Here is a 12,476-nt window from a genome sequence, read left to right as displayed (position 1 = left end):
TAACAACGTAGACAAAATAGAAGAAAATGTAGTCCATACATGGGCATGAACAATGTGTGGTACTTAGGCCATAGACTTAGTTGGTTATCATATGAGATATGAGGATGTTCCGAAAATCATCATGTGTTATTATTTGAGATATGATCGCAGCTACCTAATAGACTATCCTAGTTGGTTAATATGTTATGTGCAATAAAATTTAAACGAAGAAAGAACTTGTAATTGAAAGCTCACATTAGTCACAAGTTCAGTATGCTTTTGCAGGAGAGTCTCGTCCATATGGTCATTCCTTGCTGCATTATTCGTTGTATTCGTGCTTGCTTACATGACTGCAGTTGCAACACTTGTGTATAAGGCTTGCTTTTTCCGATATGAGAGAGGAGTAACACAACAAAACAGAATCTTCCCCTGATTAAGACCCTGCACCGCCACTCTCTGAATGTGAAAATGAACCAGACCAACTACACTTATCAGCTGTGTATCCTTAATTGCCTGCAAAAATCAAACAATTTTTGTGTTAGTGAAGAAACAAAATATAAAATGAAAAATGAACTTTGAAACAAGCAAGAAAGTATCATATGAAGACCTGCAACCATATGTTTCACTGGAATACACTTGACTAGAGTTCCATAGGTTCCATAGATTTGCTCTTCTTGGCGTGAAGCATTTTATATGAAGATCTGCTCATTGATTAGGATTTTCAGAAACTTCACTAATGCTCTGAAGTGAAGCATCCCTGCTACTGGGTGGCATGGGATGTGTTGATGGATTTGCTCTTCTTGGCGTGCTGGCTGAAGATCACCCACATGCAATCTATCTGTAGATCCTTGTCTTTATCCTCCATCATCATGGCCGTCAGCACTTCCAATTTCCACCTCAAGGCTACAGAGACTTTCCCCTAAAAATATAAGAATGACTCCCATATAAAATATACAAAACCAGAACAACAAAGTTCAGTAGAAACTAACTTTTCGATTAACTTACATACACACAAGGGATCGAGTCAAATTTACCAAATGCAGAATTGGATCCATTTAGAGGAGAATTGTTGGCGAAACGGAGGAACTTAAAGATCACATAAACAAGCGCATTTCTATACACTATCTTCTTACAAAATTACACGACGAAACCAACGACGAGAGGATCTAAGCATCAATATACATTTTCGTCTACATGTTTTGCTATATCAGTCCAAATATCCTCTTCAAACCTGTAATTATGAAAATCGAACAACGAGTTAATGAGAAATTGAAATAGTCGTGACCAAAGAAGTTAAATAAATCCGATATAAGAGGGATAATCAAAGAAGAAAACTAACTCTGAAAACTTACAATTGAAAGTTAGACTGATATTTGGCAAAATAATCCGGTGAAACTCCAAAACCCCAAAGATTGGATGTATGATGATAAATTCAATTTGAAATTCCAAAACCCCAAAGATTTTCTCGACAATGTCAATTCAAAAATCAGATTTCAGCTTCAAAAATTCGGATAAGAAATTAAAAATAGGTTCAAACAAACAAAACGATCTACAATCAGTTTTATAATTGAATCAAACTTCATCCTCCAGTTAAATCTTCAATCGAAGATCCAGATTCAACAAATTGAAAATACATAAAGATTGAACAAAACTGTAACATAAAACTCAAAATTGAGCTAAACCCTTTTACTGAATCCAACTCAAAGCCCGAATCCAGTCTGGGTTTTGAATGAATCTAATCAAAACATAAGAAAATGAAAAAAATCTCGTTCCAGTAAAATCAAAATAAAAATCTGGAATCATCAAACATGAGAAAGAACAACGATTACAAGATCAAAACAAGCTTGAAATAATAATGGAGTGACGATATGGATCGGAGGGACTTACCATGGCTGCGGAACTGGAGTTTGTGGAAGCCCTAAGGAAAAAAAGATATTCTAGGGTTTGCATCTCCTTCATGTTTAGAAATTTTAGATTCTAAATTTAGGGTTATTAAAACAAAACAAAACAAAGCGGCTACTGATTTCAGTTAAGCCATGGACGACCTGTAAGTGGAAGAAGAAGGGGGAATGTTTTTGAGGTTTTCTTCGGCGGAAGATTAGAGAGGAAACGAAAAAAAGGGAAGCAAGTGAGAGAAATTTACTTTCTTCTTTTATATAAAAAGTTTTGGACGGTGGAGATTTGATAAAGGGTGGTCATTCGGATTACGGATATTTTGGACGGTAAAGATATGATTTAAGACTGTCATACGGATCATGGAAAGTGTGTTTTCTTTGTGCTTTCTCTTTTTGATTTTGTGCTTTCTCTTTGTGCTTCTGGTTGGAATTTCGACTAGCCACATAGGTCATGAAGTAATTTCGATTAGTCATACATGTCATGAAGTAGCTTTACTCTATGATATATCATCGAAATCGATAAATCTGAAGATCTGGGGGTTCTGACTTCAAACTTAGCATGTTACATCATCAAAATCGATAAATACGAAGCTCACTGTCGATTCGAATTCAAATTCAGTATAAAGACAAACAAACTATGAACCACGTAGTCTGACTTCAAACTTAGTTGGAAACATCATCGAAATCGATAAATATGAAGCTCGGTGTCGATTCGCACTTCAAATGCGGTATAACGACAAACAAACTATGAACCAAGAAGCTTCAAGAGAGTTTCGACTTCAACCTTAGCATGATACATCATTGAAATCGATAAATATGAAGCTCAGTGTCGATTCAAACTTCAAATGTGGTATAACGGCAAACAAACTATGAACCACGAAGCTCTGGGAGTGTTCAGACTTCAAACTTAGCATGATACATCATCGAAATCGATAAATATGAAGCTCAGTGTCGATTCGAACTTCAAATTCGGTATAACGACATACAAACTATGAATCACGAAGTTCCGAGAGAGTTCTGAGTTCAAACTTAGCATGATACCTCATCGAAATCGATAAATATGAAGCTTAGTGTCGATTCGAACTTCAAATGTGGTATAACGACAAACAAACTATGAACTACGAAGCTCCGGGAGGGTTCTGACTTCAAACTTAGCATGATAAAACATCGAAATCAATAAATATGAAGCTCAGTGTCGATTGGGAATTCAAATTCGGTATAACGATAAAAATAATAGAAATGAGTATCAGCGTTTGTCCCAGACAAAAATCCAAATAACATATACGAGGATGAATTTGAATTAACAAAATGGATTTGTGAAAAAATGTGGATTATCCTGGTAAATAAAAAAAATTGAATTCCGAAAATTAACTTATACAAAAGACTCCGACTTTAGGAATTGAACATTCGTCCAACTATTGTAATTCTAACTTATAACTTCGATAATTATCATGGTCAAAAATAAAGCACGAGTTTTAGATAATGAATTTTTTAAGAACAAGATTCTGACAAAGGTCGAACACTTATCCATGAATGTATTTTGGATTTTGCAAATATCGAAAGGATATTATTGGATTAAGTTATACGTACCTGGATCAAGAAGTAATTTTAGGATCACCATGGTTAATTATAATTCCAATATGAAGTCTAAATAATGAAAACTCTATTTTGACAGACGTAAATACGTAAATCGTTAGATTTTGGGTCACTAATCCATTTTAAGGCGCAAATCTGATTGTGTTGCATACTATGGAATATTCAATTGGATAACAACTAACTCAAGTCGTCACGAGGATATTATAAAATTGAGTTGCACATGTCTAGACTAAATATTAGGTTTTGGATAACAAAGTCGATTTAATTTCTCAACAGGAGTCTATAATAAAAACGGTATTGAGGAAATAGACGTTAGTAAACAAAATCAGTAATTTCGAATCATTAATCGATTTTTGAGACAAGAATCAAATTTTGTTAATCAGAGATCGGTCAAGGCATATTTTGGTCCACACAAAATCGAAAGATTTCGAGTCACTAATCAATTTTGAGAAATGGATCTGATTTTGTTATAAACTCCGGATATTTCGTTTGACAACAACACAAATTTGTGTCTTCAAGACATTATCTGAATGAGATGCACTTGTCTAACCCAAATAGTAGGTTTCAGATAACAAGGCCAATCTAATTTATATTCGGAAATCCATTTTTAAAACGAGATTGAGGAAATGGAAATAACTGCACAAAATCGAATTTCGAGTCATAAATTGATTTTTGAGACACGAATACGATTTTATTACACTATAATCAATTTTTAAACCATAGTAGGTTTCGGATAACACGGTCGATCTTGGGGTGGGGTCCCCTTAACCCCAGCTGTCTGATCAAAAAAAAAGAAAAAAAAAGGTCGATCTAATTTATAATTGTGAATCCATCCGTAAAACGAGATTGAGAAAATAGAAGTAAGTGCACAAAATCGATAAATTTCTGGTCACTATAATTGATTTATAAACCATATAAACCAAATAGTAGGTTTCCGATAACAAGGTCGCTCTAATTTATAATTGTGAATCCATTCGCAAAACGAGGTTGAGAAAATAAGAGTAAGTGCACAAAGTCGTAAATTTCTAGTCACTATAATCAATTTCTAAACCAAATAGCAGGTGCCGGATGACAAGGTATAGTTATAGATAATTTGCATTTCTGAAACACGTTACCATTCCATATAAATTGCACGTACAATTTCACACATTTATATAATTTGCACTACAAAGAAAACATTGATGAAAGTTGCAAATGAGTGAACCTGACGTGAATCGAACACGCATTTTCTGCATCGAAGTCAGACGTGCTACCATTGCACCACAGATTCATTCATATTCAAACACGTATAGTTTAAAGAATTATATGATTATCTTCCGAACTTGTCAACTGCAAACACATTTAATCACTCAGACAGACAACCAAGAACAAAAAAGTCAATCGAACACGCAGTTTAGTCACTCATGGCACATAGTGAGTCAGAAGAGAAATAGGAAAATTGTGAGAAAAAAAACTGAAACATAACATTCAGCAGCAAGTTTTAGAATTTTTATCCTTTGGACAGTATTCAGCACAAAGGTCGGAACAGTGAAATTAATTCTTGAAGAATGTATGTAGGTAGACAAATAGCAGTACACTTGCATGTTTAAACTTTCTAAAAATCGCTAGAGAATGTTAAACTAAAGTGTGCATTTTATAAAGATGATGACCTTTTCACCGAGATAATTATCACAAGACAAACAAAAACTTAGAGAAATAATGTTGCACCTTGGATTTCTTCAACTTGGATTTATTCTCTGTACACCAAGCTAAAGCCAGAGGTACCTCCCTACTTTGAAGAGCATCAATGACCTTCTTTGCATCACAGAAGACATCAATCTTACTGCACATAGTCTCATAACACAGCCACAAAACTGGATTTTTTTTTTTCTCTTTGACTAGCTATGCTAAAAAAAGAAGAAGCCTTACATTAGATAAAAACTAAGAGAAAGAAGGAATCTATAATAAACGGTTAAAAAAACTTTTAGCATATAATTGGTTCACTTTACGATCTCTGGAATTGTGTTGCTACATCATACTGATGTTGACCTATAATTAAGCACATGTAAGATAAGAACTCGATGGAACAGGAACAGGATCCACAGGCAAAATAAATTGGACATAATTAGCTACAGAATAAGAACAAATGCTTGATGTGATGCGTGGTACACATTAAACCTTACATCATTTATGTCCGACACAAGCATTACTTCATTAAAGGCAATCCCAACAACTGTCATAAATGATGATCAATCGTTTACATCGGCTGTAATTGGTTAGTGATTAATCATCCCTCTCCCCATCTCAAAAAAATTCAAGTCAGGAAATAAGTTTACCGACCACTGTTTTCTTTTTTCTTTTTGTTTTTTTTTTTGTCTCTATGTGAATTAAAATTAAAATTCACCATGTTAGCTTCTCATCTGGTGTGAAAGAAAGCAATAAAGTCTACAATGGCTAATGGCATATTTAGATATAGAATTATATAGAAACGAGAATTGAATTTCTAATGATGGTTTTAAAAGTTTGAACATATAAATCCAGCACTTGAACAAAATCAACAGCTAAGCATAGTGCAAGGCGTAATAATAGGCTACACAGTAACACATACAGTTCCGTGTACAAGAAAAACACCGTTCATCAGAAAGTCTACGAGTTCTTCCCCTGTATATTCTAAGAACACAAACATTTGAAGAAAGTCTAGGAAGACAGACATGAGAAAATAGTTTGTTCCACGATTTGGATATACACTTGAAGACGGTCAAACTTTTAACAGGTAGTCAACACAAGGTCTCAATCACTAAACATAAATGGCCTGCGTTTTTCTTTTTCACATTTAAAAGTTTCTCACAAAAACTTGTTTGAGAACACAAATGAGCCGAAGCCTCAATGGTTCGCATCACTTTGATTTTGAATTTTGCTAAACTGTGGTTACTGATCGACTTAACATATGAAAGAAATACCTTTAAAGCTTGGTCTGCTCAAGCACTTAAAGCCCCCATTAAGCAGCTCTAGTGGCTGACAGAGGAGAATTGGTGTAGTGTTCTTTAATATTTAAAAGTACCTGCACCAGAGAGAAAGACATTTTCGTACATATTAGCAAAGAAAAAATGTACCAATAATAACCAAGAATCCAGAACGACCCCAGTTATAGCTTCCATCGAGATTTTGAACTGTAAAAGTCACTTTGGTTTCCACACAAATTACCAGGTCAAGCCATCTAATGGGACATAGAGAGATTAGAGAAGAATAAAGTGGTTTTTTGCACAAAATATGTCCTAATTCATTTACAAATAGATTCAAAGTTACATAGTATTCATAGAAAGACATGATTTACATGGTACATTTTCCATATAAATTGCTTACAAATCAAACAACATACATCTATGAATATTACGACTTAACTCCATTTGAAAGGGCTACTGTAGTTTTTGTCTATTTCAAAACCCAAGTTTCAAATCTAAGTCCTTGAATTCAAGATTTCTATGACTACCCATTTGATTAGGATACAGCTTAAATCAAAGACGCAAAAGAGAGACTATTAAGCTAATAAAATTGGGAAAATTAGCCCCTATAAAAATCCTGACGGACCCAATCAGAAACCGCAATTTAAACCCAATTTTGAAAGTCCCTCATTGTTTAAACCCTAGGTTCATAATTGAAAAACTGTAATAAGAGCAATCGAATAAGAATAAGAAGAGAATCATACCAGAAACGATAAGAATGAGTCGAAGAAAACAAATTCACTTGAAATCAATCATCTTCATCGTTATAATCAAGTTCCAATGAAATTGATTGTATGAATAAAACAAAGAGAATCATAACAACGAAGACCGGATTTTCTTTGATTGGAGTTTGGCTAGAATTCGATTGAGTTTTCTCTTCCGAGGAAGAAGCCAACCATGGTGCAGAAGGAGTTTTCTCTTCATGTTCAACTGGTTTTGTTAAGGTATGGATGAAATTCGATTTGGTTTGGTACTGTCAAGTAAAATATGGAACTCAAATTTTGGTTCCCAAAGGCAACGGTATGGATTAGTTCCGGGTTAAGGTTATTCTAGGGTCGTAGCACTTTCAGTTGGTTCCAAACAAAAAGATTTATAAAATCCTATAATTTATTTTACATTTTCAAAATTTTAAAATAAATCAATGTGTTAGCTATGCAAAATTGTGTTACTACTAAAAATGACAAAGAGTTATAAAGATGGGTGGATTTTGATATACATGGATTTTGGGTAGGAATATTACTAATAGTGATTTAATGTAAAATGTGTTAGGGATGTATAACTAATGATCTCACACTTTCAATAGTTATATTGTTTTTATGAGATAATTCCTAATTATGGTAACTATTTCTTAACTTGCTAACCCTTTATATGAATTACTAGATTTATAATGGATCATTTGAGTTACCAAAAAATATTTAGTTAGGAAAACCTAGATTTGGTGTAGTGTTTGTTTGTGGTTGAATCTGTGAATCGAAGGTTATATATGAATGTGAAGATGGTAATATAGTCAGTGGTTCTGCACATCCAAGTGGAGAAGAAATTATTTGCTTTACTACTGCTGGTGGCTGCAAGTGAGTTAAATTCCTTAAATTTTACCCTAATAATGGTTTTAATTACAGTTTTGGCTTTAAGTTTGTTGATTTGGGAATAGGGGTTTTGTTTTTAACAGGTCAAATCGTTTATAGGTATTGAATCGGTTGATTATGAGATTTTAGTAAGAACAGATGGGAAATTGATGCTCTACTGATAACCCTCTTTGTATTTCTGTTTATTCATTGAACTCGTTGGTTCTATTTTGATTTAGATATGTGTTATGGAAACTTAAAGTTAGTGAGTCATGATAGCATAGCTTCTCTTTAAAAAATTGTTGATTAAAGGCACCATGACATCACAAAATTTTGAATGCTTCTAATTTATGGATGGTAAGTCTGGTGACACCGACTCCTAAATACAGTTTGACCATTATGTAATATAGCTTATGTAACATCTTGAAAACCAATCATTATTCACTACTAAAAACATTAGCAAGTGATGTTTCTACGTTAAAGTTGTACTTGTAGAGATTCTACAGCCGTAAAATAGAACAATAGAAACGTTTGAACACTACACGCAGTCAAGTTCCCGATCAACTTCTGTAAAATTTATATCCTTATGTACAATAAAACACGAGTAAAACCTTCTTTGGTGTGACTAACAAGTATAAGTACTACGCTGGTGAGAGCAACATGATAGTATTAAACAAGTTGTTTTCGAGCTCCCATAACCTGTAATTAAAGTTTTCATGAGTAGCATTTTGGAAGAAACTAAAATTATTCATTAAATTGCTAGTCTGTCATCATGTTTCCTTTGATCTGAACATTTACAAGCCTCCTTTTTTCTTCACAAATTCTTGTAGGCTGCCTGGTATTGTGTCAATGTTCTTGAATTTTATTCATTATATATAGTAAGCTATTTACACCTGTTTTCTCACTACTTCTTATGTGCACGATCATTTTGTGCGGTGGTGTAATTAATCTGTGAATAATTACATCGAAGGAAATTCCCTGTTGTATATATCCAATCAATTTTTTTTAGGGTTTGTAACTTTCAAAAAACATGTTGGATGAAAAGCCTCAATGCCGACCATGTCTCAGAAAGTAGCCAGCCAGTTTGGTCTTGGTTTCAGCTTTTTTCCAGGTGTTGGTTTACAAAGGCACTATGCTTATGGAAGGAACTAAAAGTATTTTCCAGATGCGGTGTTAGCCAAGATCTCAAAAACTCTGTCAGCTAATGTAACATGTCAAAGATTGGCTTTTTACACCTGTTTTGTTGTTAACTTGCAAATATAACCTAAAAATTCAATAAAGCTACTTATATAATCTGTAAATTTATGAGTCTTTTGAATGTATTTTTTCTTTGATGAAATGAACTTTCTTTATAAATTATGACAAATAACATTGAGATTGCTCAAGCACATCTTTATCTTACTCTCCACTTAATGGTGTTGCAGACTATAATTAAATGTTCCAGACTTATGCTCCACGTACATGGATTAAATTTCTTCATTAAAGCATGATCCAGTGTGTAGGGTGGTTACCGGTGGCACTACATTCGCCAGACTTGATAATGCAGGAATAGTGATTCAAAATAGCCACACACATAGTGGCAATAATACCAGATCCTATATTTGTTCCATTCAAGTAACATGCATCGCTGAAATTGATTTTAAAACATTGTAATGCAGGGAATATACTAATTCTCCTCTCAAATAAACAACCTACACATAATGAACCTAAAACCAAAGGAAAATATCACAAGATTGACATCCACATAGAATCTAACTCCGCCTTTGTATAAGCCCCTCGCTAGATGGTGTCTGCGATGCAGTTGGAGCGAAAGTTCGATCATGCAGGCGATGGTATCCATATGCTGCTCCAAAATTATTGATTCCTCCATAGTACTGCCATGGTGCTTGTACAAAAACGGGTGATGCACTTAGGTTTGCTAAAGATAGATGTTGGCTAACTTGACATGTCTGGAATTCCATGTCACCCTGCGAAAGGCGGCACCAAGACGGAACTGGACATCATGGATTGAGCCTTTTAACCCTACATGTTTTCTGGAAGTTGCAAGCCCTACAAAAAAAAATTGATCAGGTATACATAACACGCAATATCATTCAATGTAGATATCCATAGATGAAATACTCAATCGAACAAAATGATTGTGTCCAACTAAGAAGAAGATAGTAAACAAGCATAAATAACTTTGCTTTAAATAACGAATAAATATCAAGAACATTGAGCCATAACCAGGCAGATAAGAATTTAAGGATGATATACTACCTAATTAATTAAGAACATGTGAGTAATATCAAACCAAAAAGATAATTTGATATCCGAAGTGAGAATCATAGTGAAATTGACAGTAGCAAACTCCAAACTACCTGCAATGGGTTAAAATACCAGAAATCTATGATTTAATTATGTTAAGCAAAATGATTAAACCACAAAAACGATAGATCTATAAACAAAACTAATAAAAATAAAATAATTGTATATAAGTAATCAAACAAACCTACTATGAAATTATGTGAGATCTAAAATCTCTCAAATGAATGTAAACAGAAACTATACACTATTTGAATCTAAATAATAAAACTAGAAGTAAATCAATAGATGATTACTCGAAGAGATTGAAATGAAGATTTAATGATTTTTACCTGAGATGTAGAATTAGGTTTTCAACATTGCTTTTCTTCTCTGACTGCTCGAAAATAAGAACAACAGAAAGTTAGAGACAAAGATAGTGGTGTCTTTGGAAGTATCGAAACAGAACTCATCTGAACCGTAGGTTATATCCAACGGAAATAAAATTAAACTTTTTGTTTTGATTTTTCTGGTGACGGAATAAATAAAAAGATCATTACCTCTCTCTTCCACATCAGCATCGCGGGCAATCAGCTGTCAAGAAGCTGTTCAAGTAGCAAAATCGCAAGTGTAACTAGAGAAATGTTTTCTTTAATCAAACCCCTGGATACTAAAACCCTGATAACAGAACACCTTGGGATAATCTTCTCCGGCAAGCTACAACAAAAAACTATTGGATTCTCAGCAACAATTGATGAATTATAACCCATTTCATTCCCAAGGAAGTTCAAAACCGCCATAATCTTCGACACAAAGGTCTTCATACATGTAGGATACTTCCTGAATGCTGCTTGAATTTGATCCTCAGACCAACCTCCACATCTCTTGTAAACATCCATTTTATTTCTCAAACTAGTTTCGCTCATTACTGTCAGCATCTGAACAACTTTAAGAAATGTGGTCTCTAAATGATTAAAACCCATTTCTCTAACCCTCTCAACAATCTCTTCAAATCTCTTATCCATGTACACTTTTGTGTGTAGGATTATATGGTTATAAATATTGGTTTCAGGGACACCTACATTTCTCAAATGCTCTACATTGACCATCAATCTTTCACTCGGTCTCTACTGATAATCCAATGATTTCGCTTAATCATTTTAATGACATTTTCATCAGACTCCACAATGCTCCTAAGTGTATCAAAGCAAGGAATTATTTCGTTCTTTAAGTCTCGCGTTAGCAATTGTGGGGAGCTTGAGATGAAATCAGTAAGCTCAATTTCATCCATTCCTTTTGATTTTAAGAAATCTAAGACTGAATCAGGATTAGAAGTGGTTTTGAAATTGAGTTTTATAAAAGCAGTAATTGCTTCATTTTCAGACAACCCACATGAATTAATCAGATAAGAAACAACAAATGATGAAGAATCAGATCTTTCAACATTACTAGAAATAATATAGAAGGAAGAGAAAGTGGAAGTAACCCTATTACGCGTGAAAATTGAAAGCCCAAATTAAGGCGCCAAAGTGTGAGCAATTTTTTTTCTAGGCACGTAGTTGCCTGGTATTACAGTACCGTAAGTGACGCACAATGATTACGCGTTACAAAGTTGCAGGCCAAGTCAGAGTCCCGCCGTAATGGTGCAATGTGAAGCTATAATAGCGCAACGCAAGCTATAATAGTGCAACACAAGCCATAATAGCGGTAATACGGTATAGATTGGCAAGTGTCGAGAATGGCATAAACCCACATGGCCAATGTAGTGCAAGTGCAGCACTACATTGTAAATACATTTGGATAAGGACTGAATCTTATTGGCCGACACAATGAAGCTTCATTGAGGAAAGGCCAGACATGGCCAAAGTGACAGATGCAACATGCAATGTTGGCATTGATGCATATCCATGGAATTGAGTTGGCCCAAACTCAAAGATGATGCAAGAAGAGTGGAATAGACTAAGAGTTAGTCTATGCATTAGTTCAAGGCGGGGCCAAAGTCTGAACAGTGCAAAGAAGTTGGCAATGCAAGAGTTACATTGTTGTTGTCAAGCTAATTGGAGTAGTGAAGCATAAATGGCGCATGAGTAACTAGAGTGAGCTTAAGGAGCTGGCTACGATGTTTGAAGCTTAAGAATTGTACGTGCATGAGTTTAGAATGATAAGCATGCATGGAC

The 12,476-nt window shown here is 34.4% G+C and overlaps 1 long non-coding RNA gene and 1 other non-coding gene across 2 annotated transcripts; both read right to left on the bottom strand.

Moving 5' to 3' along the window:
• Positions 1-4,669: 4,669 nt before the first annotated feature.
• TRNAR-UCG lies at positions 4,670-4,740 on the bottom strand. Its single transcript has one exon. It is a non-coding gene; the product is annotated as a tRNA-Arg (tRNA).
• Positions 4,741-4,806: 66 nt separating this feature from the next.
• On the bottom strand, positions 4,807-7,385 carry LOC113314193. The gene is made up of 3 exons (XR_003342321.1): positions 7,156-7,385; positions 6,410-6,510; positions 4,807-5,356 (listed from the first exon to the last, which is right to left on the bottom strand). It is a non-coding gene; the product is annotated as an uncharacterized LOC113314193 (long non-coding RNA).
• Positions 7,386-12,476: the final 5,091 nt, after the last annotated feature.

Source organism: Papaver somniferum, chromosome 9, assembly GCF_003573695.1.
Source record: "Papaver somniferum cultivar HN1 chromosome 9, ASM357369v1, whole genome shotgun sequence".
Classification (NCBI taxonomy): domain Eukaryota; kingdom Viridiplantae; phylum Streptophyta; class Magnoliopsida; order Ranunculales; family Papaveraceae; genus Papaver; species Papaver somniferum.
This window is presented reverse-complemented; position numbering and strand designations above follow the sequence as displayed.